Genomic DNA, 21,791 nt, shown 5'->3' on the forward strand with positions numbered 1-21,791 from the left:
CTGCTCTGAGGCATGTGAATGCAGCTCATGTGATCAGCACAGACAGGGGGAGGGGAGGCGGCAGGAGGAAGCTGAGCAACCACATGCTGCATCATCACAGTGTTTGCTGCTATCGGGTATATGATACATAGAGGATAACGCCCCCTACTGTATATTATAAGAATATTATAGGGTACAGGGTGTGATCATGTAGGATGCAGACTACAGATACAGGTCAATGCAGCAGATTATGTAGAATTAATAGTAGAAGGTGCATTTTACTTATAATATACAAATCAGCTGCTGGAAGCTTTGTGTCCATCATTGATTGATATAATGGTCAGTAGTGGATTATAATAGGGGCGTTTCGGGCGGCAGCCTGGGGCCCTGAGCTCATGGGGGGCCCATGACCACACAAAAAGACTTATACTTTCAGTGGTGTACTGTCTCCTGGCTACACTTCCGCCATGATTTGCAAAAAAATCAGTTTTTTAATGGCAATTTTGCACAAATCAGGACATCATAACATTATCTGTCCTGTACTATGAACGCCAGGCTAGTGCTGCCATAGTTACAGTGGGGTGGGGGGCCCAGGCTTAGTGAACAGCCCGAGGCCTATGGTAAAGTTAATCCGCCCCTGATAATGGTGCGTTTACACAGACAGATTTAGCTGACAGATTATTGAAGCCAAAGCCAGGAATGGATTTGAAAAGAGGAGAAATCTTAGTCTTTCCTTTATGACCTGTCCTCTGTTTATAGTCTGTTCTTGGCTTTGGCTTCAGAAAATCAGAAAAATCTGTCTGTATAAACGCACCTAAAACACCTACTTCTAATAAGGTCAACAGTAGCTGAGATGTGTATTATGAGGTTATGCAGCAGATGAGGTGTATTATGATGTTCTGCAGCAGCTGAGGTGTGTATTATGATGTTCTGCAGCAGCTGAGGTGTATTATGATGTTCTGCAGCAGCTGAGGTGTGTATTATGATGTTCTGCAGCAGATGAGGTGTATTATGATGTTCTGCAGCAGCTGAGGTGTGTATTATGATGTTCTGCAGCAGCTGAGGTGTGTATTATGATGTTCTGCAGCAGCTGAGGTGTGTATTATGATGTTCTGCAGCAGCTGAGGTGTGTATTATGATGTTCCACAGCAGCTGAGGTGTGTATTTTGAGGTTCTGCAGCAGCTGAGGTGTAGTGTGATGTTCTGCAGCAGCTGAGGGTGGGTTCACACTACGGAAACTGGGAAGCTTCAGGACTGCACAATAATTACGTCTTATGTAAGTAACTTTTATAGATGTAAGGGTGGGTTCAGACTACGGAATTCTCGTGAATAAACTCAGCGGAAATCCGCAGTATGTCCGCGCGCACGGCCGCTCGCCTTTCCGCCGGCTCCATAGACACCATTCTGACGTGTCACTTCTGTCGGCAGATAGCGGAATACGCCGGCCCATAGAATGGTGTCTATGGAGCCGGCGGTAAGGCGCGCGGCCGTGCACGCAGACAGCCGACAGAATTCCGCTGAGTTTATCCACGAGAATTCCGTAGTCTGAACCCACCCTTACATCTATAAAAGTTACTTACATAAGACGTAATTATTGTGCAGTCCTGAAACTTCCCAGTTTTGAGGGGGATTTATCAAGGTTGACATATCGGTATACCAGTCCTAACTATAGTGCCAGCACTCTCACCCATTCCATGGGAAAATTTGGCATGGGGGAGGCCGCTCCATGCTATACCCTCTGTTTCCTTGTACTGAATAGTAACATTATAGAGCCAAAAAAATCTGTATGGACCTCAGGTAGATCTCAATAGATCAGTAGTGTATAGACCATATTGTCCAGTAGATGGCGCCAAAAGACAATAAGTATAGCCATGGAGTGTATGTATTTCTTCTTGTGGCTCATACAGTATAAGGCTGGGTTCACACTACGTATATTTCAGTCAGTATATTTCAGTCAGAATTGCAACCAAAACCAGGAGTGGATTAAAAACACAGAAAGGATCTGTTCACACAATGTTGAAATTGAGTGGATGGCCGCCATTTAATGGCAAATATTTGCTGTTATTTTAAAACAACGGCTGTTATATTGTAATAATGGCCGTTATTTACTGTTATATGGCGGCCATCCACTCAATTTCACCATTGTGTGAACAGATCCTTTCTGTGTTTTCAATCCACTCCTGGTTTTGGTTGCAATATGAGGACCACAATACTGACTGAAATATATGTAGTGTGAACCCAGCCTAATAGTAGCTTATGCATATTGTACCTCCCAACTTTTTTGACGGCCAAAGGGGGCCACTCTAGGAAAATTTTACAGATAATTCTATACTTTTTATTTCAAAGATGCAATCACACATTCAGGATCTGCTGCAGATTGATGCATTTAGTTACATTGATATCTGCAGCAGATCCTGTATGTGTGATGCATCCTTAGGTCCCAGTCACACATCAGTAAGGGCCCTTTTACACAGAAAGATTATCTGACAGATTATCTGCCAAAGATTTGAAGCCAAAGCCAGGACTGGATTTGAAAAGAGGAGAAATCTCAGGCTTTCATGTATGCCCTGATCTCTGTTTATAGTCTGTTCCTGGTTTTGGCTTCAAATCTTTGTCAGATAATCTGTCAGATAATCTTTCTGTGTAAAAAGGCCCTAACCTTGCCTGTAATTGCGGACAGGATTATGAATGTGTGTCAGTAACTATCCCAGGGACCCCTGTCAAGTAGGGACACGGACGCACAATGGCTTAATTGTTTTTTGTGGCACGGATCATGTAAAACAGATCAGTAACACCTACGGATGTGTGTATGGGGGCCATATGATCTGCATGTGTGAAAGGGGCCATAATGTCACATGATTCATCACAATAAAACAATTGTTAGGATCCAATCTGCACCACATAATGTAATAGAGTGAAAGTTTGGGTCTTTTATACAGTAAGAAACCAGACACTTTCTAGTGCAACATTGAACGTTTATTAATGCAAATCTAATTTCTAGGTCAGAAAGAGGGACATGTAAGAAGGACAGAGGGACGTGGGTCAAAAATAGGGACTGTTCCTCCAAAAGAGGGACACTTGAGAGGTATGGCTTATGCAGTACATTGCTTTTCTCCCAGACCCCCACCTGGTGTTACATTATTTATGCAACTCCTAATAATGCCAGGTGTACCAACGCAAATGGCGTAAAACATCCTGTGTCCTGATCACCTCCAGCAGGAGTAAGCAGACTTGGTGATGGGGCCTGTATCTATCAGACATTTGTATATGCCATAAATGTCCATATAGAAATACCCGTATAATCAGGGTATTCCGGATTACTGCAGTAAATTCGATTTATTAACATAAGACATGAGTAAAGTTGGATGTTTTACAGGCAGCCTTAAAGGGAACCAATGAGAACAACTGTGCTGATATGGCTCCCAGCGACAGAGTATAAATATACTTTGCAACCTCGTGGTGCATACCAGCCGCGGCTGCAGCAGTAGCTTTACAAAGGTGAAAAAGATGTTTTTTTCCCACCATGTGAGGGTGGGAAAGGGGCGGCAACTAGTCATCTGGGCGGTGAGCCACCCATGACTGGTCATGGCTCTCTGCCTGTCACCGCGCAGTGCAGAGATGATTGACAGACAGAGAGGCCATTAAAGCCCCTATTCCACGGGCCGACTGACAGGAGGAAACAAGCGCTATTAGCGTCATCGCGCGCAGCCCACCAGAGAGGAGCTGACAGGCACAGCACTCTCCTGTGTCTAGAGGCCGCTGGACACAGGAAAGCGCTGTGCACGCGGAGATGTCAGGGCCTGATGCGGCTCGTGGAACAGAGTTCTCCACCCCTGTCATAGATCCACCAGACTATAACACTGCCCTGCAGTGTCGGGATACCGGTCCTACGAGGGTGACACAAGCTCCAGTCCTGGTTAGCTGAGCTGAGCAAAAGTGTCCGAAATTTTCCGGTGTCACCTGTGCTTCAAGATAGAACATGTAGGCCCTTGGCTGCTTTGCTCTATCCGGATCAGTTCCTTTGTCTAGGATACTGTCCTGCACTTTTAGAGATGTTCATGGTGTGGGTTGAAGTGTTCTCTGACTCGTCCTCCTCTTTAGTTCTTAGCACTGCATCTTTAGTATAAGTGTTGTTCTAAGAAAGAAAGTCTCTGAGTTCTTCATATGTGTCCGCTAACACCACTAGTCTACACTGGACTGACTAGACTGAACTGTCCCCTGGGGGTTGTGTTGTGTGAAGAGTGCAGAGATAGGCAGGGAAAGAACAGCATCTCTCATAGGTTGGCACAGACCATGTGGTACAAAAACAGTAACCCTTGACTTACTACAGCTGTGCAACATATAACAAAGGTTAAACATAACAGTGACACCTTGTGGTAAAAATGGAGAAGGCAACTTCATTACCACTGAAGGGATAGCTTTGTGACAGGTGCCTGAAGTACTTAACTGTGGGACACCACACCTGCGCCATACCCGCCACTCACAGGGCCACGATATACAAAACATGTGGACATCCTTCATGTCACAGTATGGCCCACAGCAGTTCTACAGTGTAATGATGTCACCAACTAACTCCTCTTATCTCAGCGCTGCACAGGCTGTATACTATGGCTTTCACTCTTAGGCTAGGGTCACATAAAAGTCAGTGGCTTCTTTTCTGCATTCAGGAGGAGTGGAGAGACCAGGGCGGGTAATGCATGATGGACTCCAACAGATGCCAACAGACTCCCATTGACATGGGTACTGTCAGGTTTCTATATTTTCAATAGTGATCCAGGCTATTTGATAATCTGGACCATCTTTAGGCTGTGTAGTCTAAAGCCCCTTTTACACAGACCGACAGGCTCCCGATCACTGGGATCGGCACTCGCAAAGCCATACCTACCTTTAAGTAGACTACGCCCAATCTGTGACTCTTACAAAACTAAAACTCTCATCATTTTGGGAGTTGTACTTTTGTACCTGTGAAAAGACACAGTTTGGCTAATTTTTCCACCACATCAGGCCAATGTACAGTACTTGAGTCAATGCCCCGGCCCATGGCTGAAGGTTATTCCTACAGCGTATACCTCCCCTTGTCTGATGAAGTGCATGTATATGGAGAGTAGTCGTGCATACATTTCCCTGGTGACCCTTTGATCTCTGTCCAGCTATTCATTCTGATTCTTCTTAGAAGGCTCTCACCCGCTTTGGCAGACTCACTTTCCTCTCAGGGCGCTGTCAAGTAAAACGCATTTCCCCAACACGTGATATTCCTGATACTACGCAGAACGCGCTTTTAATAAGTTCCATCTGCTATGATTTCATGTGATTCTGTTGGGACACTTTCTCGGAGGGCATTGAATGATGAGTTATACGAGACAGGAACCAAAAAACTAAAAAAAAAAAAAGAAATTCACGCTGGCTGTTTTGAAATCCATCTAGTTTGGGGGGCGCAAATGTCATGGCGCTTGGAGGAAAAGTGGAATTTGCTCTTACTTTCCAGACGGTAACTGTTTAACACCTTGGTCGGCGGAGACACATCAAAGCTTTAAGACTCACATAAGAAGCCATCTGAACATCCAGTAATTTATAATACGTTCTGGCACACACGCAGGCATGTGCTCATTGGCATCCTAAGATCAGATTAGGCCTGGGGTCTGGTTCTTATATAAGATCCCCCAGTTCTGCACTTCAGATAATGGTTTCAAAGGAAACAACAAGGCTGACGTGAAAATATTGTGCTTCATGATATTCCACCGAAGAAGACGAAGCATAAATCACTGATATGTGTTGTAGCTGCTGATATCGCATAGATCTCCATACATTCTGCATTCATCCATCGAGGAGTTCTGATTAAAGCTCCTTATCACTTCATGGAGGTTCTCTGAGGGCTGCCATACTGCTATTGCGAAATCCAAGCACTGGACAATCTCCAGAAGACACCTCACTATTTTTGGAGTCCTTGGTGGCTCCATTCTTCGTTTGCCTCCTTTGAAGATCATCGGGTCTCCTGATTTCCCTTATTGTTTTTTTGTCAGCGATTTGCATACAGTAGAAAGAACATAAAGGAAAAGATGCTGATAGGGGCCAGTCATGTAGCACAGGTTGACGGTTGAGATTGCAGCATGAAGAAGAAAAAGTCCCGAAGGTGTCACAGTAGGGCAAGAACTTGTGGCCTGGTGTTGCTGTGTTGAAACAACCTTTAGGGTGCTTTAGGAAAATGGCCACTGGTTCCAAATCAATGTAATGCTGAGCTGTTAGCGTACCTGGGATGAAGACTAGAGGCATCTATTTACCGTACATTATGCCGCCCCACTCCATAATCCTGGGAGTAGGACTAGTGTGATGTTCCTTCTTGAAGGTCTCTTCATGGCGTTGCCTTATGGACACCAGACCAATCTTCAGCTATCGTTGTGTCTAAGAGAAAAGCGGAACTCATCGCTGAAGAGGGTAGACCTCCATTACCATCTTGCTCTGTACCACGATAGTCTTTGAAAGCAGTGATGTGAGGTGAATGGACACCTGTAGCTGGATGTTTGGCTCAGAGCCTGATGTCATACAGGTGATTTCTGATGGTTTGCGTAGACACTGATGCCCTCGGCTTTGTACAGTATGTGATGTCCAGTTTTACTTGCAGTACAGAACAGATCACTAGGGGGCCATTCTTCTACTCTGATGATGCGTATGTGCTGAGATTTACCTCTGTGCACCTCTTTCCAATTCTCCAAGCATACAACCATGTAGAAAAACAAGTAGCACAAGTACATGTTGTTTATTTATTTATTTTTTTTGTAAGAAACTATATAACAGAAAATGCAAACACTGTCAGCCAGACACCAGCCGGGTGCACGGTGACAGCCATTTGGCTCTCTCATTACTTTTCTGCAGACCATGTGGATCTCGTCGCTGATCCGGAAGTGGCCCATCGTAACAGGTAGGCTTGTAGAGTGGAGCAGCTTTTTCGAAACCTAACGTTTCAAAACTTAAAAAAAAAAAACAATAGCTAATAAACTCCTCCAATATCAGCCTCTTTGGTACCCTATTACTAACAGTAACCCCCTGCATCTTCTTCAGCCAACAGTAAGCAAATGGCGCCTGCTCAAAGCCAAGTGTGCTCAAGGTTCCCTCATCTCTGTTTATTATATACAGTAAAACCTCTTTGAGACGACCGCCCAAAATCACACTGAAAACCGGTCAGAAGCTTCTTCCAGTCCAGATGTTCCTTCCCTGTAGGAGTTACTGGAGAAGCTTCAGCAGTGAGGATGAGTAGTGAAGGATAAATCTACAATAAGAGGAGGGGGGGGGGGGAGGGTGCACTGGGACTTCTTAATGTTGTGTATGAGGTGCATACACCATGGAAACATCTGAAGCCAATCATGTTAATGGCTCTAACACCCCGCACAGATGAGGTGTCCAGCTGCATCCTGGGTCATACACTGCACCAAAACTGGATCCAACGCTGCAGGATTACACCAATCCCAGCAGATACTGGTAGATTTATGGATCAATGCAGAACTATGTATTCCCCTGCCCCACATCCCTGTATAGCAAGTATGCCTAATGGATCAACTGTGCATTGCTTTTGGTCCCCCTTTTGGTTTCATAAAAAAGAAACAATATGATAAAAAAAAATATATATATATATATATATATTATAATAATATATAATTAATCATTATTATGTTGTTATAAAGTAACAACATAATAATGATTATATATAATATATATATAATATATATATAATCTCGCAGGGTATAGGATAGGAATTGTGGTTTTTGAATAGCTTGTCAATTCCAATATTGACCATTAGGTGGCAGTGCAGGAACCTTCTAGGTTTAGTTATCTACATAATATAAGTATTATCCACCCCAATATGCTGCAGATATACTCATGACTTTGAGTATTGAATCCTTGTTCCTGCATACAGCCGCTTTCTGTGTTCAGTCCGGCACCTCCATCAGCTGTGACAATATAGAGCGGTCACTTTGCACCATACACAATTGTTTCCTCACCTGCTGCAGATTTGAAGGATGAGATTAGAGTTGGGAGATTACAAAATGCTGCAGCTGATAACAAGAAGGAAAGAAGTGCGCCAGTGTTATGGTCCGTTTACATGAAGCGATAATTTGCCCAATCGATCGTTTAATGGTTTTGAAGCAACGATTAGGTTTTTATAACAATTAGCGTTTAGACGAATAAATCGTTAGAAAAATCGCTAGAAAATTTGTTAGAAAAATTATTGTGATTGTTTTTAAGATCGCTTAAATCCATCTCACACATAGGTAAATCTTTGAAAGTCTGTTTACACAAAGCGATCTGCGAATTTTTAGCGAATGACCAACGATGATTTGAGAACATGTTGAAAGATCACAATAAACGATTTTTCGCTCATCGCTTGATCGCTGTGTTTACACAAGCCGATTATTACTCAAAAGTGATCATTATTGCGGAAATTTCAAACGATAATTGTTCCGTGTAAATGCACCTTTACATCTTCACATATATTGGGGGAGATGTATTAGTAGCATCGCTGCGTGTATGATGTTATAAGCTGGCAAGAATGGTGCCATGGGGCACACATTAAACTTTTCTTCCTCATGCCGCCTCATGCTATCATACATATACACCAATATTTTCCACCGAGAGGTGTTGCTGGTGTCACAGTGACTACCTGCAGCTGCCATACAGGGGAGATCTAGGCTAGCGGAGACTGATGGCAGGGAGCACAATGCAGCGCTGGAGCGCCATAGATCATAGATCAGTAAGGAGAGCCCCACAATGTAAAGTCAACACGTAACCCAGGCCTTATATGGTGCCTACTGATTTCAATTCTATCTGTATACATTGATACGCAGTTAGCTCCTCCTAGAGGTGGGAACACACAGACAGGATTCTATTATTTCTCAGTGCTGTCAATACATAGATACATGGTACCACTGTCAGCAGTTATACAGTATTGAGAGGGTGCAGTGTGTGGCAGTATAATATGTAGTGGGTGCAGTGTGTGGCAGTATTGTATTCAGAGGGTGCATAGTTGCCAACGTTTCAACATTTTTTCCAGGGACACTTTAGCGTTGACAAGGGGTGGGGCTTATTGCGGGCATGGTCTCGGTGAGTGGGGCCTATGTTGGGTGTGGTTTGTGGGGTGTGGCTTGTCACCCGCATTCTGTTCCCCCCAACATTTTCCAGTTACAATTTTGCAGTCAGAACAACACAAAAAGAGCATTACACACCCCAGTATGAGGTCCCCAGTATATTACACACCCCAATATGATTGTCCCCAGTATATTACACACCCCAGTATAGTACACACTCCACTAACAGGTCCCCAGTATATTACACACCCCACTGTGGCCCAGAGATGGCACTCTACTGACTGACTGTATATGCTGGTAGTTTGTGCCCATATGATGCAGCTGCTCCTCCATCATCATAATACTACCTCTTTTATTCTCCTGCTCCTCCATCATACTATGCCTTTCATCCTCCTGCACCTCCACCATCATACTACTACCCCCTTCAGCATCCTCCTGCCCCTTCATCATCATACTACTACCCCCTTCATCAACTGCCCCTTCATCATCATACAGTACTACTACCCCTTTCATCCTCCTGCCCCTCCAATCATCATACTGCTACCACCTTCATCATCATACTGCTACCCCTTTCATCCTCCTGACCCTCCTTGATCATACTACTACCCCCTTCATCCTCCTGCCCCTCTATCATCATACTACTACCCCTTTCATCCTCCTGCTTCTCCATCATCATACTACTACCCCTCCATCCTCCTGTCCCTTCATCATCATACTACTGTCCCCTTCATCCTCCTGCCCCTCCATGATCATACTACTACCCCCTTCATCAACTGCCCCCCCCATCATCATACTACTACCCCTTTCATCCTCCTGCTCCTCCATCATCATCATACTACTACCCCCTTCATCATTCTCCTGCCCCTCCATCATCATACCACTACCCCTTTTATCTGTATTTTAAGCAATAAAAGCTATACTCATCTGTATGGTTCCTCTAGTCTCCCAGCACTCCTCTCCCTGCTCTGCATGAGTGATGTCACTTGCGACGGCAGGGGGCTTCCGGGGACATACGCGGAACATGGTTTTGCCGAGGCCTTCTCCTCAGAATCGGTACAGTGCCGGCAAAACCGGGACTGTTGGCAACTATTGTGTGTGCAGTGTGTGGCAGTATTACATTCAGGGGGTGTATTGTATGGCAGTATTACATTCAGGGGGTGTAATGTGCAGCAGTATTATAGTCAGGGTTTGCAGTGTATGGCAGTATTATAGTCAGTGTGCAATGTGTGACACTATTAGACCCTTTTATTAGTATAAAGGAGGAGGATCTACTGCAAAAGAGCCCAAGATGTCTGGGTATCAAATTCTGGAGCTACAATGTATAGATGGAAGAGGTCATTGTGGTCTACATTAGGTGGGGAATAAAAGGAACAGCTCACCTGTGAGTCACTGATATCACTGTCTAACGGTGGTTTTACACTAAACGATTTAACGTTTGAATTTGCATGATAACGATCGAATTCGAGCGATAATCGTATGTGTAAACGCAGCAAACAATCAAGCGACGAGCGAGAAATCGTTCATTTTGATCTTTCAACATGTTCTCAAATCGTCGTTGATCGTTCGCAAAAAATTCGCAGATCGTTCCGTGTAAACATTCTTTCAACGATTTCACCTATGAGATAGGCTTAAGCGATCGCAAAACCATCGCATAAAGATTTTTCCGTTGTATTGTTCCGTCTAAACGCTGATCGTTATAAAAAAAAACATTGTTCATTCAAAATTGTTAATCATGCGATCGGGCGATTATCGCTTCGTGTAAAACCACCATAAGGGTACGTTCACACTTACTGGACCTGCAGCGTATTTTCCGCAGCAGATCCGCAGCAGATTTCATTTAAATAACTGAACACAGCATCAAATCTGCACCATCAAATCTGCTGCAGATCTACTGCGGATCCTGTAGGTGTGAACGCATCTTAAAAGTAAATGTTAGACCCGGCCAAAAACCATCCTGTTGTATTCAAAACAGGAGGAGGATCCTACATTATACTCAGCAGGTGTTATATAGCGGCCTCCAGTCCAGCGCGCAGTTACAGAGGGGCACAAAACCAAACATTGGCCCTATGTGCAGGATAACTTAGTTACCTCTGCTATGTACAGTACAGGACAGGGCTATAAACATGACATAGAACATGACATAGGGGACTCGCAGGGCACAAACCTGAGAAGACTGACAGAAGATGATAGGATCATTACTGGAAGGCACCTGATCTGTGTTAGGAGTGAGAGAAGATGATGGATGAGAGTGTTATGTCATCGTATATGAACGCGCTTCCTGTCTGAGAGTGCGGGCTGCGGACCCCCGAGTGGCTGCACATGTGGACCTCTCCTCCTTATTTACAGGATAATAAATCACCTTCTGCTATAAGTGTCAGATGCTGTAAGGAGAGGAGACCGCAGAGAAGACATGTTACAGGATAAGATGTGATGAAGAAGAGGAGGCCTCGTGTCTATGGACGGCCTATGTGAGCGGCGTCTTCATCTGTCACATGGAATGGCTTTGTTACATATAGTATCTGCATTCAACAACTAACACGATTGTGCACTTTACATATTATATGAAATATGAACAATTCCATATGTTATAGTTGTAGATAGTGTAGATCATTAATGAGATATATAGACTTTCTATACATTTTAATATATTGTATACATGACATTGTATATCTCTTTGGACACCAGTGTTTTTTTTCCATATGATTGTTTAGTAGAATAAATTGTGTTGTATTCCTGTCACATGACCCAACCTTAGACATTTAGGCATGACTTTAAAGCCTGTGATATTCACTGATACGGAATATCTTGTTATAGCAATGTAAATCATAGTATTGTATATGTATTAGGAGCTGTCATCTTGAGGTCCAGGTTGTTTGACGTATAACCTGTTTATTAGGATATTGGCTTTTTCTTGTGCGTTCGACATAACTCGTCTACTTAGTTGAGCCATTGTTTTATTCTCTTCACCGCGGTATGTGTTAGAATACCATTTTGCCTGTATTATCACATATCCACAAAATAAGAGGTAAATGAAGCTTACAGGCTTGATAAGGGGTTACACGTCTATATACGTGATTGTATAATAATTGCATATATATATATATATATATATATATATATATATATATATATATATATAATCTTGCCTGTGTTGTACTAGAAGCCAATATAACACATACACTGTTACTGTATGGACGCTCCTGATTGGTACAGGTCAGGAGGGCGTGTTACAATTTTTTTTCATTGACTTAAAAAGGTTGTATAGAAGCTTTAAAAAGTTTTGTGTAGATTTTTTTATCCATTCATCTTTATACCAGACTTAGCTCTATTTTCTGATACAAAGCTTCAAATTCTGTGAAATTAAAAAATTATGATACCTGCAGCCTCCACTAGGGGGTGCATAGGAGCTTGCAACATAATGTTTATACACCGAACTTAAAAGGGTATTCAAATGAGAAGTTCAGTGAAAATTTTTATTAAAGTTTTGTATTGTCCCCCAAAAGTTATACAAATCACCAATATACACTTATTACGGGAAATGCACATAAAGTGCTTTTTTCCCCTTCACTTACTACTGCATCAAGGCTTTACTTCCTGGATAACATGGTGATGTCACTTCCTGGATAACATGGTGATGTCACTTCCTGGATAACATGGTGATACATAAGTGTATATTGGTGATTTGTATATCTTTTGGGGGGCAATACAACACTCTAATTAAAATTTTTTACCGGACTTCTCCTTTAAAGGGAATCTGTCAACACCCAGACCGGACCCGAGGTACTGGCAGTGTAGTATAGGTGTGTGTCCCCTTGTGTGCATGGTCCCTGTCTACAAAGCCTACGTACAGATTTTTTTTTACACTTTTTACAAACACACTCTAACCAAGTATCAAAGAGGAGTAGTGGCATGGCGTTTGTGCTATACCTCGGCATGCCTCACCACTCCTCCCCATTTTCATGCATTTTTACCCATTAGCGGAGTCCGCAGCAGGGATTGTGCTCTGAATTTCCTCAGTGTGAACGCACACTTAGACTGGAAAGAATACACCACTTCCTGTGGGACATACAGCAGCTGATAAATACTGGAAGACTTGAGATTTTTAAATAAACGTAATTTACAAATTTGCATAACTTTCTGGCACCAGTTGATTGAATTTCTTTTTTCCTCTAGAGTACCACTTTAATAAGACAGCATGCAGTAAGCTTCTAAGCTCCCTCTAGTGGTGGCTGCAGGCAACTATCATTTAAAGGAGAAGTCTGGCGAAAACTTTTATTAAAGTATTGTATTGCCCCCCAAAAGTTATACAAACCACCAATATACACTTATTACAGAAAATGCTTATAAAGTTCTTTTTTCCTGCACTTACTACTGCATCAAGGCTTCACAACCTGGATAAAATGATGATGTCACTTCCTGGATAACATGGTGATGTCACTTCCTGGATAACATGGTGATGTCACTTCCTGGATAAAATAGTGATGTCACGACCCGACTCCCAGAGCTGTGCGGGCTGTGGCTGCTGGAGAGGATGATGGCAGAGGGATGCTCAGTGTCCCTCCAGTGCCCTGTGTCCCTCAGTGTCCCCCTGCCATCATCCTCTCCAGCAGCCACAGTCCGACTTCTCCTTTAACTGGATGACTATGCAGGGGATTTGTAGTTTTTTTTTGTCAGAAAAGCTGAAGTCCGTCTACTATACGGGATTATACGAAGACAAAACTCCATTCCATTTCTCTGTATGTAGACCTTATAATATACAGTGCACGCTTTCCATTACGCTGCCCTGGGATTTGGTTCCACTATGGTATCTGTAAGGTTCTCCTGTTCCATGCATGCGGTGTGTGCATCATCCAAGGGGCGGAAGGGGTTGATGAAGGTTTCTCACGAGGAAGAGTTTCAGCCGCAGGATCCACTTAGGCTCTGTTAATAAGAAGCGTATGACCTGGTCTGTCTGGATGGATGCCTGGTCCTCCTCGCCTCTTTCTTCCTGTTACCCACTCACAGCATTTCACTAGGAAGTGCCAGAAGTGCACTTGTCCCTGGTTAGTGAGCTCCGCTCTGCAGGGTAATGAGAGCTGACAGGCGCTACAACAATGTGGCTTTAGTTTAAGCCCTTTTCAGGAATCCTAATCGATTCTCTAACAACTTGGTGGCAGCAGACGGTCAGATCCGTCCTCCCAGGATTTGAGACATTACTGGGGGAGCCGCTCTGGTCTCCAGAGCAGCGAGCGACACATTCACAGCTTCACTGTCCATTATCCCAACATCACCACCAGGGGAGACTAAAGGGAAGCAGAACACATAGATTTGGAGAAGGAATGTACGAGATACTTACCAGATTAAAATGGTTTCCCTTATGGTAAATTTCACTAATTAAAGACACAGCTCAGGGGTCAGAGGGCAGGGAAAATGGTTAAAGCTTTCTTTGAGTTTTAGGGAGAAGAAATACGGATATTCTGTTTCTATTTTGTTCTGCCCGGGCACGTTCACTCCTCAAGGCAGTTTTATTGAAGAAACTATGGGGGTTTGGTTACATTTCCATAGGACATGGACTGTAGACAAGGGAATTGTGTCTAGAAATTTCTCAGCAATTTCATGAACATTTTTAAAGGGAAATTCCATCTAAAAATAACATCAGTTGCTAAAGCTGACATTTGTAAGAACTATAAGCACAAAAAACAGGTGTGATGGAGTCATGGCGGTGAACCCTCTATACAGGCTTGGGTTGTCAGGTGCACTGTTCCCCAACTCTAGTTCTCAAGGCCTTGTGGATATCCTATGCAAGGAACACCCGTGGCAATACATATCTGAAGAGCATGTTACCTTTTGGTAATTTGTCCATGGAGGGAATTATGCGCAATCTGGGGTCTTCTGCTGTAATGAAGAGTCAAAGAGGAGTTCTGGCTCTGCGTTTGTGCCTCACTCTAGCACACCTCACCACTCCTTCCTCCTCCCTCTTCTTCATGAATAATCAATGCTGCCCGGCCTCCTGCTTTCTCAGTTGTTAGCCAGTATCTACCAGCAGAGGACTGATCTGAAATCAGATATAGTGAAACATCTACCTCGTGCTGGAGCTGTGGTCTAGGGGAATATCACCTGTCTAGAGACCAGCACCAGTTTGTTTTCTTTGATTCAATTCCCCTGATGGAAATGAAAAATAGTTAATTCTTTTTTATATTTCTCATCATTGTACTAATACTAATACTCATCATTGTACAATACTAATTTGAAAACTAACTTTGACCTGATTAGGAATTCTTTGCACTTTTAAAAATTAGAAAAAAAATAATTATTTCATTTCCATTAGGGGAACTGAAGCAAAGAAACTGGTGCTGGTCTCTAGACAAATGATTTAGCCCTAGTCCACAGTTCCAACACAGGTTAGGAAGTTCAACTATGTCTGATTGCAGATCAGTCCTCTGTTGGCAGATACTGGCTGATAGCTGAGTGAGAATGAGGCCAGACAGTATTGATTATTTATAAAGAAGAGGAAGGAGAAAGCAGTGGTGAGGTGTACCAGAGTGTGGCAAAAACTCTAAGCCACAACTCCTCTTTGACTCTTCATTGCAGTAGGAGACCCGAGATTGTGCATAATCCACTTCACAAATAAATTACCAAAAGGTACCATGTTTACTAGGAGACTGCAGACTACAGCACACTGTCAGCATCTCGGATAAGGCCCAGGTGCTTACAGATTCCTATTATGCTTTTATCTATTGTATCAAGGTGCGAGTATTGCGATCATGACAGGGGCTTACCAAGGCAGGCATCCCCCCACAGACAGCCGTTTCGGGGTATTTGCCCCTTGTCAGTCAGGATTGTGGCTAGTTGGGGCAATGAAAAATCGACCAACAAAACACAGTAATCACTGAACTCAAGGAGAACAGCTAAAAATATTCCGTAGATCCTCAGTTGCGAGTCTCAAAACACGGGATAGCCAGATATCTCTAGCCTGTTGCCACAGGGTGCCTCCATGATAGGGAGAGCACCACACCACCCTGATAAATAGCCCCTTAAGTCCCACTCGGACTTGTATTCGCCTGAATAACTAGTGCTTTTCTTCAATCATGTTCCTTCTTCATCCTCTCCTTAATCACTATGTTTTGACTGTTACGTTACCATTTTTACCTTTGAGGAAAGATTTTCTATGTTAAAATTTGGATTTTTTTTTTTTAACGCCAATAAACCAGCCAGTAAACCAGTCTGCTCCAACTGTTCAGATATCAGGAAGTTTCATGGGTTCACATGACAACTCTTGTTATAGTGACCTATCACTACAAAGCATGCTGAAATGCAAGACATCCCAATGTGGCCGGTATACCCCCCGTCGTAGATGGGCAGCATTTATGGCTATGCAGTTCACCTTAGACGTGCACCCACTGTTTATACTTGTTAAGTAATCGCCGTTCATTAGAACTTTTTCCAGCTGTCACAACACTGAAATGTGGAGCACATGTTACCGCAGCCTGGTGCTGAGTACCAGAGATCTTCAGCTAAGACACAATAACTGAAGGCATAACTATAGGTTGTGGTAGAACTCAGGCTTGAAGACTAAGGGGGGCCCTCTGTCCTATAGGATAAGTTGATTACCAAAACATATATAAATGACACTAATAATACCATAAATGACACGTAATGGTAGTGGGGCCATGTTAGAGTATGTTCTCTTGATATTCTGCTGAGTTGCTGTGATTTTTCCAATAGGGAAGTCAAAATCTGCAACAAATCTGCTGCACACATGTGAACATAGCCTTAGGGTCCCATTCCACGGGCCAAGAAGGGCCCAATCAACGATGTAAAAGAGCGCCAATCTGCTAGATCGCCGCTCGTTTACTGGGCCTATTCCACGGCCCGATGATCGTTGAGCGAGGGCTGCAAGGAAATCGTTACCGATGTCCTTGCAGCGTTTGCAGCATCATACATTAACTGTCCAGGCTTCTTCTCCGCGCTGTCTTCATCCCCGGGTCCCGCGCACTCTATCTTCAGAATGGCCGGTCAGCTGAAAGGCACCACTCACTCACGCGGTGGTCCTGGCCTGTGATTGGCTGAGAGCTCCGTCAGCTGACAGGCCATTCTGAAGATAGAGCACGCGGGACCTGGGGATGAAGACAGCGCGGAGAAGAAGCCTGGACAGGTAATGTATGGTGCTGCTGCTTGTCAAGTCGTCGGTCGCCCACCGCGCACCGCTATTCAACCGTAGCGATGCGCAGTGGGGGAACGATGATTTTAGGTCTGGCCCTAAATGAACGATCAGCCGATGACACAATCATCAGCTGATCGTTCTCTCTATTTCACCAAACAATAATCGTCCAAATTGGGCCAAATGGGGCCGATCCGGCCGATTATCGTTACTGTGGAATAGGGCCCTTAGGGTCCTATTCCACGGGCTGAGCAGGGCCCGATCAACGATGTAAACGAGCGCCGATCTACTAGATCGGCACTCGTTTACTGGGCCTATTCCCTAGTCCCTAGTCGCCCCCCCCCCCCCCACAATCATCGGCTGATCGTTTTCTCTATTCCACCGAGCAATAATCAGCCGAATCGGGCCGAATAGGCCCCTTACAGAGTTTATATTAGGGCTCTGAAGTCATGCATCTGATAGTATTACTATTACCTTAAGACCTATCTCATGTGAATGGTTTTTGTATGTCACTTACTTTTCCTTAGTGTTGCTAGAATAGAATGCATAGCAATAAAAAATAAAACCAGCAGGTCACACTACCTACACACAACCGACCCCTTACTGTATAAAAATTTGTTACACATCACATAGACTATCACAGTGACCATTTAAGTCACAGTTATCTCTTTTGGGCTATGTTCCCACACAGTATTTTGGTCAGTATATTTCAATCAAAACCAGGTGTGGATTGAAAACACAGGCTATGTTCACACACACACTGTTGAAATTGAGTGGATGGCCACCATTTAATGGCAAAATTTGTCATTTTAAAATAACGGCCAAATGACGGTCATCCACTCAATTTCAACAGTGGGTAAACATAGCCTTTCTGTGTGTTAAATCCACTAAATCCACTTAATGGCCTAAATATGTGAGGGCACCAAGTCCTCTCCCGCTAAGCCCCACCCATTCTTCATTTCATAACGAAATAATAACAGAAATCCTTTATAAACGTAAGAATATTCTTTATTTTTAGATGTTACATCACAGTTTAGAATGAATTATTGCTTCATATTTCTCTATGCTCATAATCACTTGCTCCATAATAAAATATGATTTGTCAGAGTAAAGAAAATATTAACAACTTAAAAACACATCCCCATAAAATATCCCATCTAAGAAACATTATAAAAATTTCCCTTTTTCTTTCAGAAAATATAATTTATTACACAACATTTACAACACACAGATACAGCATTTGTATTATAAGCTTTATCTTTTTTGGCCCCATTAACGAAAGCCGGTAACGTATGTTATAATTGGTGGGGATGACTGGGATGATATATCTAAAAGCCAGAGCTGCTTAGTAACCAAGCACAGATCAGTAATTGCTGCGGAGCCCTTGTTTACTGAGCCAACTAACTGGGTTGGTGACCATGCAGCCCTTTGCATTAAAGGGGTTATCCAGCGCTACAAAAACATGGCCACTTTTGCCCCACTCTTGTCTCCAGGTCAGGTGTGGTTTGCAATTAAGCTCCATTTACTTCAATGAAACTGAGTTTGAAACCCCACCCAATCTGGAGACAAGAGTGGTGCAAAAGCGGCCATGTTTTTGTAGCACTGAATAACCCCTTTAAAGGGGAACTATCAGCAGGTTAGACAAATCTAACCTGCTGATAGCCCCCTATAGCACTGGGGACGCTGAGGAGGGAGGTATGTCTCTTACCTTCCTCCTCGGTGCCATCGGAGTAAACTTCGCTCTGGAGTACTGTTAGGAGCACTGCCGCGTCCTCCGGCCTGTCCCCTCTATTAATTACCATTATAAGGGTAGGCCGGATGACGCGGCAGTGCTCCTAACAGTGCACTGTAGCGAAGATTACTCTGACTAACAGTGCGGGAACGGCACTAAGGAGGAAGGTAAGACACAGACCTTCCTCCTCAGTGTCCCTCATAAAGCTATGAGCAGGTTAAATTTGTCTAACCTGCTGATAGTTCCCTTTTCATCAGCCATTGGTCACACATCCCCTATTACATGGGGCCTGTTTTGACCAATAATTCTTCTGTGTAATAGGACCTTAAAGGGATTATCCCGGCTTAGATAAACATGGCCGCATCACTCTTATCCTCAGGTTGGTTGTGGGTTTGCAGCTTAGTTCCACTGAAGTGAATGGCACTGAATTGTAATATCACACACAACCCCAGGACAGGGGTGATGCTGTTATTACATTACCATAACTGTGCTTTTACTAATCCTGTATACCCCCTTTGAAGACTGTTCACATTTGCGTTGTGGCTTTCATAACTATGACTGTCTGCCAACAGACCTCACCGATTTATAATCCATGATTTAGACTCCATTGGGGTGTCAACATTTTGATCAAGAGTAGCTCTAAATACTCTATTATTCATGTAAAACGTGACGTCAACCTAATGGATCTGTATGGCAATGTGAACACAGTCAGTAGCTATCTATCTTTGAGCATAGTGTAGCCTGTAAGGCTATTCTTGTCATCAAAAACACTGGATCGCCATGGAAATCTAAGTGATCCCATTATAAATCAGTGACCTGTCAGAATGTGTTGGGATCAGCAGACAAGGCCTTAATGAGAACAGAAGCCAGGACGCTAGTGTGAACAGACCCTAATATATGCATCATGGAATATAACTCCCCATACAATATACATTTGATCTAAATGGATTTCATCTTTCATCGTTAGAGTAAGAAGTTAATCTGAATATTACTTATTATGACGGAGCAAATATTTCTTCATAGAAATGTTCTTGATACATTTAAGTGAACACAGGGTAGTAAGTGATTGATTGGGAGGAACTTCTGTAATAAAAGCAGCCATTGTATGGATGAGACCAGAATGAGGCCTATTCTGGTGCTTATTTAGGCCAAATAAACTTCAGTATGTAATGGCAAGTAGGGCAACTGTGCAAACTAACCATCCGTCTTCGTGAAGCCAAAAGTCGAGGATCCACAGGCTTTCTGTATAGGGGGGAAGGTAAACAGTGGGCAAGGGAAGGGAGACTCACAGGTCTTTATGTATGTGTGGAAGGTTAAGGGGGTGGTGTCACAAAGCAAGGAAGGTAAAATCAGATGTGTGCCAAATACATGTAAAGGAGAACAAATGTGCTGTTTTAGTAAAGTAACTTACATCCCTGACCCATTTTTCACGGATCTGATCACTTCCTGGTTTCCTCTCTGAACTATGACCCTGTTGTTGCCGTGCAACAGTGCCGACCTGCGATCGATAGTAATCATGGCATCTGTATAGCTGGAGTATACATCAGGGGTGGTTCAGGAGTCCAAGAGGCTGCCTTGAAATGCTATCTCAATGTGCAAAATTTTGGCCTTCTGAAGGACTGCTGTAACAGATCTGCTAGCACAAACTGCCATAGGTTGCCAGTACTAATAGAGTTTCGATTCAACAGATCAATGCAGTACACACATATTGCCTTGATCTGTAAAGTGTAAAAAAAAAAAAGGTAAAATAAAACTTTTTTAAAGCATTAAAAAATTCTCATAAAAATTAAAAACACCCTTTGTTCTCATTTTTTTAATTAAAAAAAAAAATAAATCTAAGGACGGACCCACATAGACCAGACAGAACTAGAGTTATTTTAACATTGTCCCAAGGGAAGGGGGATTTAATACCTACTATATGTATACCAGAGAGAGAGGTAGATCATGCTCATAATAAAACTGTCCATAGACCTGAGACCCCTTTGTATGACATCCATATACTCTAATAGGGCCTATAGACAGGGACAGTGCACACATGACAGCCCCTGTAGTAACCAGTTCCGTCTCCCATACTGTGGGATTCTTCCTATATGAAAACTCCTATAAATCAAATCCTTAACACTTACCCAGATGCTGGATACTAGCAGGTGCAATGAAATATGTGGAAATGTGAGTGTAAGTACAGTCAGCTACCGGAGAGGAACCTATGGAAATGTTACCTCCATGTCTATGGAGAGGTGATCTGGTCTTCGCGTTGCATGTATCAGTAACAGGAAAGACGTGACCTTTATTTGGTTGTGAGTCCTGCTCTATAATTCAGTGGGGCTCTCCTGCAGGGCTGCATTACAAGCTGCCACCTCCCCGCTGTGTGTGCTGTTTAATGGAGGGAGCGCGGAGAATGATGACCCACCAGTCCTTCCTGCCCAGGGAAGAGCAGAGCAGTCGGGGTGCCATGTAGAATTTTTACAGATGTTTATGAACATGTTTCTGTCTGATCTCAATTAACGTTTTACAATTTCTGCAAATTCACGGAACATAAATAACCATTTTGTCAGTGATCTGCAACTAAATATTCCTGTCATGTGCAGCCTGTGGAGAAGCCTGCTCTAGATCTACTCCGCACAACACATCATGGGGAAGAGGGTTTTTTTGTGTTAGAAAAGAATATTTTTTCGGGGTTGAAAAGTGAATTTGAGTCTATGCGATAGGAATCACATACAGTCCTATGTCAGATACATGGCAGACGATAATGACAATGGCATCCAGCCATCAGATTGGGCTTTATGTAAAAGCTGAGCCAGGACAACACAAAACAGTCCAGATAACCTTACCATACAAAGAGTAAATATACCATCCTCTCAGT

At 43.3% G+C, this 21,791-nt stretch overlaps 1 protein-coding gene across 1 annotated transcript in view; it reads right to left on the reverse strand.

Moving 5' to 3' along the window:
• Window positions 1-18,226: 18,226 nt before the first annotated feature.
• Window positions 18,227-21,791, reverse strand: part of HPSE2 (heparanase 2 (inactive)) — a 200,190-nt gene continuing 196,625 nt past the window's right edge. Inside the window, exon 13 of the transcript XR_011364225.1 lies at window positions 18,227-20,170. The gene's annotated coding sequence lies outside the window, so the exon portion shown is untranslated. The remainder of the gene's footprint in view (window positions 20,171-21,791) is intronic.

Source organism: Dendropsophus ebraccatus, chromosome 8 (assembly GCF_027789765.1).
Source record: "Dendropsophus ebraccatus isolate aDenEbr1 chromosome 8, aDenEbr1.pat, whole genome shotgun sequence".
NCBI lineage: Eukaryota > Metazoa > Chordata > Amphibia > Anura > Hylidae > Dendropsophus > Dendropsophus ebraccatus.